This window comes from Magnolia sinica, chromosome 17, assembly GCF_029962835.1.
Source record: "Magnolia sinica isolate HGM2019 chromosome 17, MsV1, whole genome shotgun sequence".
Lineage (NCBI taxonomy): Eukaryota > Viridiplantae > Streptophyta > Magnoliopsida > Magnoliales > Magnoliaceae > Magnolia > Magnolia sinica.
Window position 1 is genome coordinate 12959431 of NC_080589.1, and position 10583 is coordinate 12970013.

Here is a 10583-nt window from a genome sequence, read left to right on the forward strand (position 1 = left end):
ATTTTGACCATTAATTTACATGGACAATGTTTGGACTGTTCAGATTATTCTATTGAAGTAATTTTAGCAATGTAATTGATAATCTAATTGTTTTGGAATATCATTAGTGGCCATGTGCACAATAAATTAATAACCAAGTGAAATATATGTTACACATGTGACTCTCTTACCCTTAAAATGAGAAAAAATGAAAATAAAAAGATTAAAAATCCAAGCAAAGGAAAAGAATTATAAAACTTATTAAAAGTGGGGATTTGAAATCCTCTGGACTTTGAATACCCTATAATCCACCCTTCAAAGAATGTAGCGTATAACCTAATGGTTATGTTTGATTTTCAAAATTAAATAAGATCCATTAAAAATGTTCTTTTCAATATTCTACATTCATTCGCATAACCGTGCATACAAATAATCAAAATCATGGGTTCAACATAAATTTCTGACAGTAAATGTGGAGGTGGATTGCGTCCTATCCCAGCCCGGACGGATGGCTCTGTGGGGCCCACTATGATGTAAGTGTTTTATCCATGCCATACATCGTTTTTCTCAGGTATGAGCCGAAAAATGTGGCATGTAACAGGGCTTAAGTGGACCACAAAATGTGGATTGAATGTCCACCATTAAAAACTTCGTGGGAGCTGGAGAAGTTCCGGATCAAGCTGATATTTGTTTTTTTACTTCATCCATGTCTACATGAACTTATGAATAGGTTGGATAGTAAACAAAACGTCACGGTGGCCCTTAGAAAGATTTCAACTGTGAGTGTCATTATCACTGCATCTTCCTTTAGTGTGGTCCACTAGAGCTGTGGACCTGCTTCATTTTTAGCATCATATGTTAAACTGATCTGATAAAAACGATGAACGGCGTGGATAAAACACTTACATCACACTGGGGCCTACATAGCCCTGCCTGGACGGACGCAATCCGCGTCCGTAAATGTAGGGTCCATAAACAAATACTTACAATTATCATACAATGTCATATAGACACCAGATCTTTTGTTGAATGGTAAGTGCTGACTGGGACTGGGAGGAAGCGGATTGCGTGGTGAGACACGACTTCGGTGGTGTGTTGACATCAGCAAGTTCTGTGGCTAAACATGATTTATATGTTATATCTAAGCCGTTTATACATTTGGTGAATTTATTTTAGGACATGAAAATAAAGCAGATCCAAAGCTCAAGTGGACCACACTGAGAAAGCAGTGGGGATAGTTATGACCACCGTTGAAAACTTCTCAGGGGCTACGGAAGCTTTAGATCAAGATCATATTATTTTTTCCATTTATCCAGGTCCGTGTGACCTTATTAACAGATTAGATGACAAATAAACATCATTGTGGGCCGTAGGAATATTTTAATTGTGGAAATTATTGTCTGTGGTGTGGTCCACTTGAGCTTTGGATCCACGTTGTTTTTGGTTTGGAGGCTTAAAATGATCTCGCAAAGTGGATGGACGGTTTAGATATAACACATAGATCATGGTGGGCGCACAGAACTTGGTGACATAAACATGCGACCAAGGTCGGTGGTGTGTGGCACACCATGCAATCCGCTTCAATGGGCGCGGATTGGGTGCTTCCTCCTCCCGTTCCGAGCTCGGGACAGGCTAGGGGATCCAAGGGCCGCCATAATGTATGGATTTTATCTATACTGTCCACACATGTTTTCATGTCATTGTCATTTTAAGGATATAGGCCCAAAAATGAAGCAGCTCCCAGGCTCAAGTGGACCACTAAATGGAGATTAAATTCTTACCGTTGAAACTTGTTGGGTGCCACGGAAGTTTTGGATCAAGATTATATTTCTGTTTTCCCTCCGTCTAGGTCTCTATGACATTATGAACAGAATCGATAGAAAATAAACATCATGATGGGACTTAGGAAGGTTTCAACAGTAGGCATCATTAGAACCATTGCTTCCTGTGATGTGGCCCACTTGAACAATGGATCGATCTCATTTTTGCCGTAATTTCCTAAAATAACATTAAAAATTGATGGACGGTGTAGATTAAATACATACATCACCGTGGCCCTCAAAGCCTTAGCGGTAAAGTACCCAATTTGCCCCCCTTCCGAGTTGGGAAGGGCAGGCATCCCGTCCTTGACAGGTGGCTCGTTAGGAGGGGAGCGGATTGGATACTTAACGCTTCAATAGCCAAAAGGCTACTAAATTGATGTGGCAAAACATCATTAGTTCAATACCAACATGATATTCTCTTGCAATGAATGCTCCTCCGTTGGAGATCTGTTAGCCGATCTTTCTCCGTTTCGACTGTGCACGCACTCGACCACAGAGCGGACGTAAACATACATCACAATGAGCCCCACAGAGCTACGTCTCCGGGCAATATTCCGCATCCCTTTTCTTTTCTTCACGCATTCATTCGTTTCTATTTCTGATAAGTAGGGCCCGCAGTTCGTAATCCGGACCATTAATCTATTGAGTAGTACCTAGATGGTGCTAGCCTCTAAAATCTGCCAGATTGAGTGATGTGGCAACCAATATTAGGACCTTTTTCTTTCATTTAATATGTACCGTAGATGTAGTTCTCGTCTTTAACGTTTATTTTTACGCTACAAATGGAAGTGTCAGGATTTGTCAACCAAGGAGATTTTAAGTATAGTCCATCAAAGGTGGGACCTAGGATTAGTATTAGGGCTGTCAACAGGCCAAGCTTGCGGTAGGTTTTGGCCCAGATTTTGAATTGTCTCTGGCCAGGCCTTCGGGCCGGGCCCAAAATCCTAATTTTGCAGGCCCAACCAGCCCATTGACACCCTAAACTCGGATGATTCGGTAGTGACCCCTCTAGTGTAAAGGTCTTGGTAGGGGTGTACAAGAACTGAGCTAGCTCGGTTAGCTTGCTCAACTCGACTTGAAAAAGCTCGATTTGACTCGGTTCGAAGCTGAGTTCGAGTCGAGCCGAGCTGATTTTTTGAGCTCGAAAATGAGTTCGAGCCGAGTTCAAGCAAGCCCCAGCTCAACTCGACTCGGATCGAATCCAGCTCGAATCGAACTCGGGTCAAACCAGTTTGGTGACTTGGTTACTTTTCCATTGATGTTGCTCACCAACTATTTGATAAAATGACTCAATGAGATATGGCTGGTGGCAAGGAAGGTATGTACATTAAGCAAATACCTTTTTTCTTTTGGTTTTTATGTTACTTAGAAGGTGTTTGATAAAACACTTGTAAAACCATTGCCTCTGTTTGTAAAACAATGGGTTTTTTAAGTTGTAGTTCAAGTGTTTGTGGAAAAGCCTCAATGGCGAACTCGGTCAATCTTGGCTTGAACTTGGCCCGAGCTGCTGACCGAACCGAGCCGAGCTAGCTAGTCAGGCTCGAGGACCGAGCCGAGCCGAGTTTGAGTTGAGGTCAGCCATTGTTCGAGCTGAGTCGAGTTGAAGCTAGCTCGACTCGGTTCGACTCGATGTACACCCCTAGGTCTTAGTACTGGTCAGTTCCTTGGGCCCTATCATGATAGTATTTATTTTATCCATGTCGTCCATCCATTTTTCCAGATCATTTTAAGGCATGATCCCGAGAATAATGCATATCCAAGTCCAAGGTGGACCACATCACAAGAAACAGTGGTGATTGAATGCCCACCATTAAAAACTTCATACGGCTTAGTGTAAGGTTTATTTGACATCTAACCTATTAATTAGGTCACATAGATCAGGATGAACGGAAAACAAAAAAAAAAAAAGTTAAGTGGAGTTTACCTGTATGTGGTTGAGTGCGTGCATGGTCAAAATGGAAAAAGATCAACTAACGGATCTCCAACAGAGGAGCATTCATTGCAAGGGAACGGCCTTTTAGTATTCAACCAATGACGTTTTGCCACGTCACTTCAATAGCCTTTGGCAACGGAAGCGTTCATTATCCAATCCACTCCCAGTTGGGAGTTTCCTTTCCTAGATGCGGTTTGGCCGATTACCCAAAACCAACCGGAAGTAGATTGCGTCCAACCCCGGTCGAACCTAGCAACGTCCGACCATACCTATGTAGGGCCACCATGATGTATTGTTTACTAGGGCAGTCAGGCGGGTTGGGTCGAGTTGATGCTCAACCCTAGCCCAACCCAAGGTTCCTATACCTCAACCCTAACCCAACCCAACCCAACCTCGGGTTGGGAATTCTCAACCCAAGCCCAACCCAAGCGAGTTTAGTCTGGTTGGCCGGGTTGGTCGAGTAGATATATGCTAATATTTTCATTATTATATTAGTCTATTATATTTTCAATACAAGTTTTATTTTTTATACTTATAATTTTATTAATTATATATGTAGTTATTTATCGTAAAGAATATTTTTTTTCTAAACAAACAAGCTAAAATATAGGACAACTACTCCTTTAAAGTCGTATTGTGTATCAAGCAATCTATTTGGGAGAGAGAAATCCGGTGTATTTTGTTAGATTGAGTTATCGGAAATGACGTGGATCAATGAAACCCGACGGCATTGGAATTTCTTATGCCTTCAACACAGACGATCCGTACTCATTTATAATAAACTTATAAGGAACTTATATGTTGATCGGGTTCGGGTTGGTTCAAGCAACCCGAGATCTCAACCTGAGCCCAACCCAAGTTTTATCGGGTTGGTGTTTGTATGGCCCAAGCCTGAGACCAAACCTGATACATCCTGCCCAAACCCAACCCAATGTCAGGTCAATCACAGATTGGTCGGGTTGAACCTGCCCAACTTTCAACCCTATTATTTATACATGCCGTCCATTCATTTTCTCAAATCATGTTAAGGTAGTGCCAAAAATAAGGAATATCTAACACTATAATGTACCACACCGGATGGTAAGCTTGGGTTGCATTAAATGCAAGAGTCATCTCTGGTATGGTTCACTACAGCGTTGGATTTGCCTAATTTTTGGGCCCCTATCTTAACATGTACTGCGCACCGACGTCGGCTTGATCCAAAAGTTGTATCATAGCGACCACGTCGTCGCAGCGGTTCCAACGCCGTGATTTGCGCACCGAACCGATACCCAGGCAAGAAGATGCCGATCAGCGTTTATTCCGAAGAAACACCGCGCGTTGCGAATTTCGAGGGAATCTCTACAATTAGTCCCATCAATCAACCCTTAAAGCATCCCATACCCTAAGTACATCAACCCATCCCCACTTTTTTTAAAAGTCCACCATTCTTTCCACCTCACCACTCCTCTTTTCCAAATTTCAACAACAACCATACACCTTTTCACAAATTTCAACCCAAACCATCCCCCATCACTCCATCACCCATCTCTTTCTCTCTCTCTCCCTCCCTTTACAACTATCTCTCTTATTCTTTTTTTCAAAAAAAAATCCAAATCCAAGAGAGAGCACCATGAGTCCCCCATGGTGAGAAAACTTCATTTGTGAGGTCCACCTTTCCTACCCCTTCATCTCTCATCTCAACCATCAATTTCCCATCTTCCTCCATCAAAGAGTAGCACAAGGAGCTAAGGAAGCCAAGGGAGCAAGAAGATCAAGTGGTGGGTGCCTTGATAGGGTAGATTTTCATATTTTTAAGATGGGCCAAGTGAGGCCAACCGATCAATGGTTTGGATCTCACTTTGGACCCTAAGATGTGGCCGATGGCCCACTTGGATCATCATGAACATTCCATGATGGGGCCATTCTCCATGGACCCCATCATGATGTTTATTTTCTTGTATGTTTAGGGTCATCTAGACCGTTTAATTTGGTGGAGAAGGGATCTCCACCGTTGGATTTAATTTTTATGGGCCACATAAAATGGGACCCACTTGATGTATGATTTAGTGCAAGGGAGGGCCCATAGTGCCGGGGTCCCGCCATCACACGGTCTCACTCTCTATCTCTCGCTCCTTTGTTTTATTTTATTTTATTTTTGTGATGTTAATGAGATTGTGTGGCCCACTTGAATGGACCCCACCATGAAGTTAGTAGGTTATCCAAACCACTTACCTGTGGGGCCCACTTTGCGTGTATTGTACCCACGCCGTCCATCAGTGGTGACCCTCATGAGTAGGCCCACCTTGCTCGGCCAGAGAGTCCAGCGTCCAAGGACGCTGGACGATTGGTGAAAAAAAAACACAAATAAAAGCTTGGTTCAAGCTAATGGAGGAGGCCCATTCATGTAGGCCCCACCTTGATGCATGTCTCCAATCCACACCGTCCATTCCCTTCCCAAGCCATTTTTAGGCGTTGAACCCAAAGATGGGACTGATCAGACTTTCAGGTGGGCCATAACATGGCAAACAGTGAGGTTACCATTGAAATGTCCCATATTGCTCCTATACACTGAAACAGGCCCAATATTGGGCTTGTTTTGACTGTCGTGAGGCAAGGAGAGCCATTGGACGGAGCTGATCTGCAAGAGGTGGACCCCACCTGCAAAATCCTTAAGAAACGCCAAAAATCAAAAAAATAAATAAATCAGCAGCCGCAGCTGCTGCTGCTGTCGCTCACCGGGCGGACGGCCTGGCCGCCGTACAGCCACCCACGGCTGCAGCCGTGGGCCCCACGTTGATGTTTATATGTCATCTAGTCCGTTCATCAGGTGGCCCACTCTCTGAAGTGGGCCCATCTCAAAAATCAGCCTGCTCCAAGACTCAGGTGGCCCACACCGTGTGAAACAGTGGAATTGAACATTTACCTTTGAAACCCTTTTTGGGGTCCACAGAAGTTTTGGATCAGGGTGAAATTTATTTTCACCCTTCATCTAGGTCTGCTGGACCTTATCAACGGTCCGGATGGGATATAAACATTATAGTGGGCCCCACATGGAGCCCACATTGATGTATGTGTTTCATTCCCACCGTCCGCCTGGACGGTGGGCGTAGAGCCACTGAGATGAGTGGTGGGAGCACGTGATTTGTCACCATGCTAGGGGTGTGTGTGTGTTTGTGTGTGTGTATATATATATATATATATATATATATATATATATATATAGAATATTATATTTCATATAATATTATATGTATTATGTATATATATATTATATACTATATTATATGTATATTTTTTTTGAGGCCCGTGATTGAGGCCCACCTTGATATATAGGTAAGGCCCACCTCAGTACTTATGGCCCATGATTGAGGCCCACTTTGATGTATTATGGGCCCATGGGTCAAGGCCCATTTGAGGTATTAAGGGCCCATGGTTTAAGGCCCATTAAGACATATTGGGGCCTATGGGTTGAGGCCCATTTGATGTACATTTGGGGCCCATTGGTGTGGCCCATTTGATACGCATAAGGCCCATAAGATTAGGCCCATTTGATACGTTTTAAAGCCCACAGTTTATAGTCCATTGCAATGCACATAAGGCCCATTGGTGCAGCCCAGTGATGTGGCCCACTTGATGAATACAAGGCCCATATGATATGGCCCATTTGACGTATTTAAGGCCCAATGGGACGTGCCTAAGGTCCATTGCAATGTACGATCCCAGCATGACTTATGTAATGATGTTTACGTCAGGGCTATGCCTTGGGAGCAATGGTGGTTTGACGTCCACATTGCAAGTATAGTGTGGTTAAATGTCCGCATTATGACATTCCCTAAGGCCCATTGTTAGGCTCGTGCGTGTTATGTGTAGGCCGTCTAGGCCCACCTTCGTTATGTACATCATCCATCCTATATAGCATGTTTAATTTCATGATTCATGATCATATGCATCATACGTATGCTTGATATGAGAAATGACTGATCATAGCATATGCCTTTGGGCAGATTGTTTAGGGGCTCCCGTACAGGGGGTGTTGCCCTACATGAGCGCACGATACGCGCAGGATTGCTGTATGACTGGATAGTGTGATTCATGCATTTACATTGTGTGATATTGTGACTGTACGCCCTAGCGACATCAGGGCCATAGCCTCCACAGACGCATCGTGGTTGGCAGGATTGGATACCGGAAATACTGTTCTACATGGGGTGCGATAGATATCCCTGGGTGAAAGTCCCTAAACCCTTATGGTACCAGGAGGTTGCTCCAACGTCTAGACCGAGTGGGTGCATGAGCGCTGAGTGCCGATTACCAGACGGTTGCGCTTTCCACTGTGTCGTGGTCGGTTGGAAGGGGGTGCGGCCTTACCCGCCCGAGAGTAGGGGGCAATGCTAGGCTGAGTCTGACCAGCTCGAGGAATGGGTCCGCTATTGACGAGCCGAGCCCGATATTGGCAGGCGGATAGTGAGGTCTTTTCCACTCACCTTATTGCGCGCGATGGGGCGGCAATCTGGCTTGGAGTGTACTAGACCCCGGTGATATTCCAGATTTGAGCCGTATTGACATGTGGACTTAGATGAGGGTTTGTATGCTTGACTTGCATTTTGCATTGCATGACCTTGGTATGGCCGACATCATTCTTTGCACCGCATGGCCTTGGTACGGCTAATGGGATTCTTAGCATTCATCAGCATGTTCCGCTACTATGATACTGCATGACTACATTATCACTTGAGCATTCACTTTCACCACCCTCTAAGCTTTCTATAAGCTTATGCACGACCGTGCAGGTAGTGTTGGACAGCAGCCGCGCGGAGGCTCGGACGCGTGGCTGATCTTCTTTTGGAGTTTTGGTCTATCTTCATTGTATTTCCCTTATGCTCATTGTACTTGTAAAGTTTTTGATTATAGTGGAAATGTGATGGAGTTTCTGGTTGTTGTTTGTGGGTTATGCCTTTGGTTATGCTTATTACGAATCAAACTGATGTTAAAAATCCTCCTTGTAGCATCCCAGGATCGGTACCTGGCGAATGGGCGCTGGGAGCCGAGAATGGGGTTCTACGGAGGCTGTCGGCGCCAGATTCGGCGATCGGGAATTTTGTGAGCCCGGTTTCCGAGTTTGGGGCGTGATAGAAGCTTGGGTTGCATTAAATGCAAGAGTCATCTCTGGTATGGTCCACTACAGCGTTGGATTTGCCTAATTTTTAGGCCCCTATCTTAACATGTACTGAGAAAAGGGTTGGATGGCGTGGATAAACAGATACATCATGGTAGGCTCCACACAGATTTGGTTCAGACGTTGATAGGTCCACCCGGGGCAATCTTCTTCCACACCAATCAAGTAGTTGGGGACACCAATTGCCGACCAACGCTGCCAGTATCGAGGTGGCTAATGACGGTGCTATGTGGACCCTACCATGATATATGCATATTATTCACCCGGTTCATTTATTTTTAAAATTATTTTAAGGCATGACTAAAAATGAGATAGATTCAAAACTTAAGTGGACCAAACAACAAGGAAACAATGGTGATTGAACCTTCATCATTAAAAACTTTTGGGGAGCTGTGAACACTATTAAGGTTTCAACGATGAACATCACTATCCCCACCATTTTCTGTAATGAGGTCCGCTTGAACTTTGGATCTACTTCATTTTTCGGCTCAATTTCTAAAATGATCTCTCCAAATGGATGGATAATCTTAACATAACACATACATCATGGTTGGGCCCACGTAATTTAGTGACGTCAGTAGGCAGCAGCTAATCCACACCCAGTAGTTAGTGGAAAATCTTTGGACCCCACCATGATCTATGTGTTTTATTTATACCATCTATCCATTTTACCATCTCATTTTAGGGTATAAACTCAAAAACAAAAAAGTTCCAAAGTTCAATTGGACCCACGCCTGGGAAATAGTGGATATTGAATTGTTAGTGTTGAAAACTTCTTAGGTGCCCACCGCTGTGTTTATTTTCCATCATCTGTTCATACAGTCACCTATAAACGAAAACGTAAATATAAGCTTGATATGAGGCTTTTGTGTTCTTAAGAAATTTTCAAAAGTATTTAATCTGGCCTAATTTCTAATGATGTGGTCCACTTGAGCTTTTCTATCCACTTGTTTTTAGGTTCATGCCTTAAAATGAGTTGGTAAAATGGAATAGTGTAGCTAAAATACATATATCATGGTGGGGCCCAAAGATAAAATACATTTTTTAGCCTTCTTTTTCATGTCCACCTCTTCGTTTTTTAAAGTGGGGAGAGCCAAAAGGTCGCGTTGTAGTGTAACGCCCACATGCGATAATATAGTTTTAAAAAGAATCTCAAACAAAATCGAAAAAATCATAAATGAAATCGGAAACAAATCTCTCGTGGTTGAGCGAAAAATCTACGTAGAATCTAATTAGATTTCAGATAGATCAAATGCGACAAAATGGATATTGATGAGGCCATGAAGCTTTTCCACTAACAAACTAGTTGGTCCAGGGTCACCAACCAATCATCAAGTATTGTAGTACACAACACCAAAGTTTCATCCCCACTGTTCATCCATTTTTATGGGTCATTTTAGACCATGATCCTAAAAATGAGACAGATCCCAATCTTAGATGGATTGCATTAGAGGAAACAATGTGACTGCATGCCCACCATTAAAAACTTTCAAGGACCCACTCTAATGTTTATTTTTTAATCAAGTTGATGATCGTGTTTTCCATTTACGTGTCTATGAACTTATGAACAAGTTGGATGGCAAACAAATACCATTGTAGGTCTTAAGAAAGTTTCAACAGTGAGCTACATTGTCTGCAGTGTTTCTTATGATGTGGTGGGGCTCACTTAATCTTTGGATCTGCTTTATTT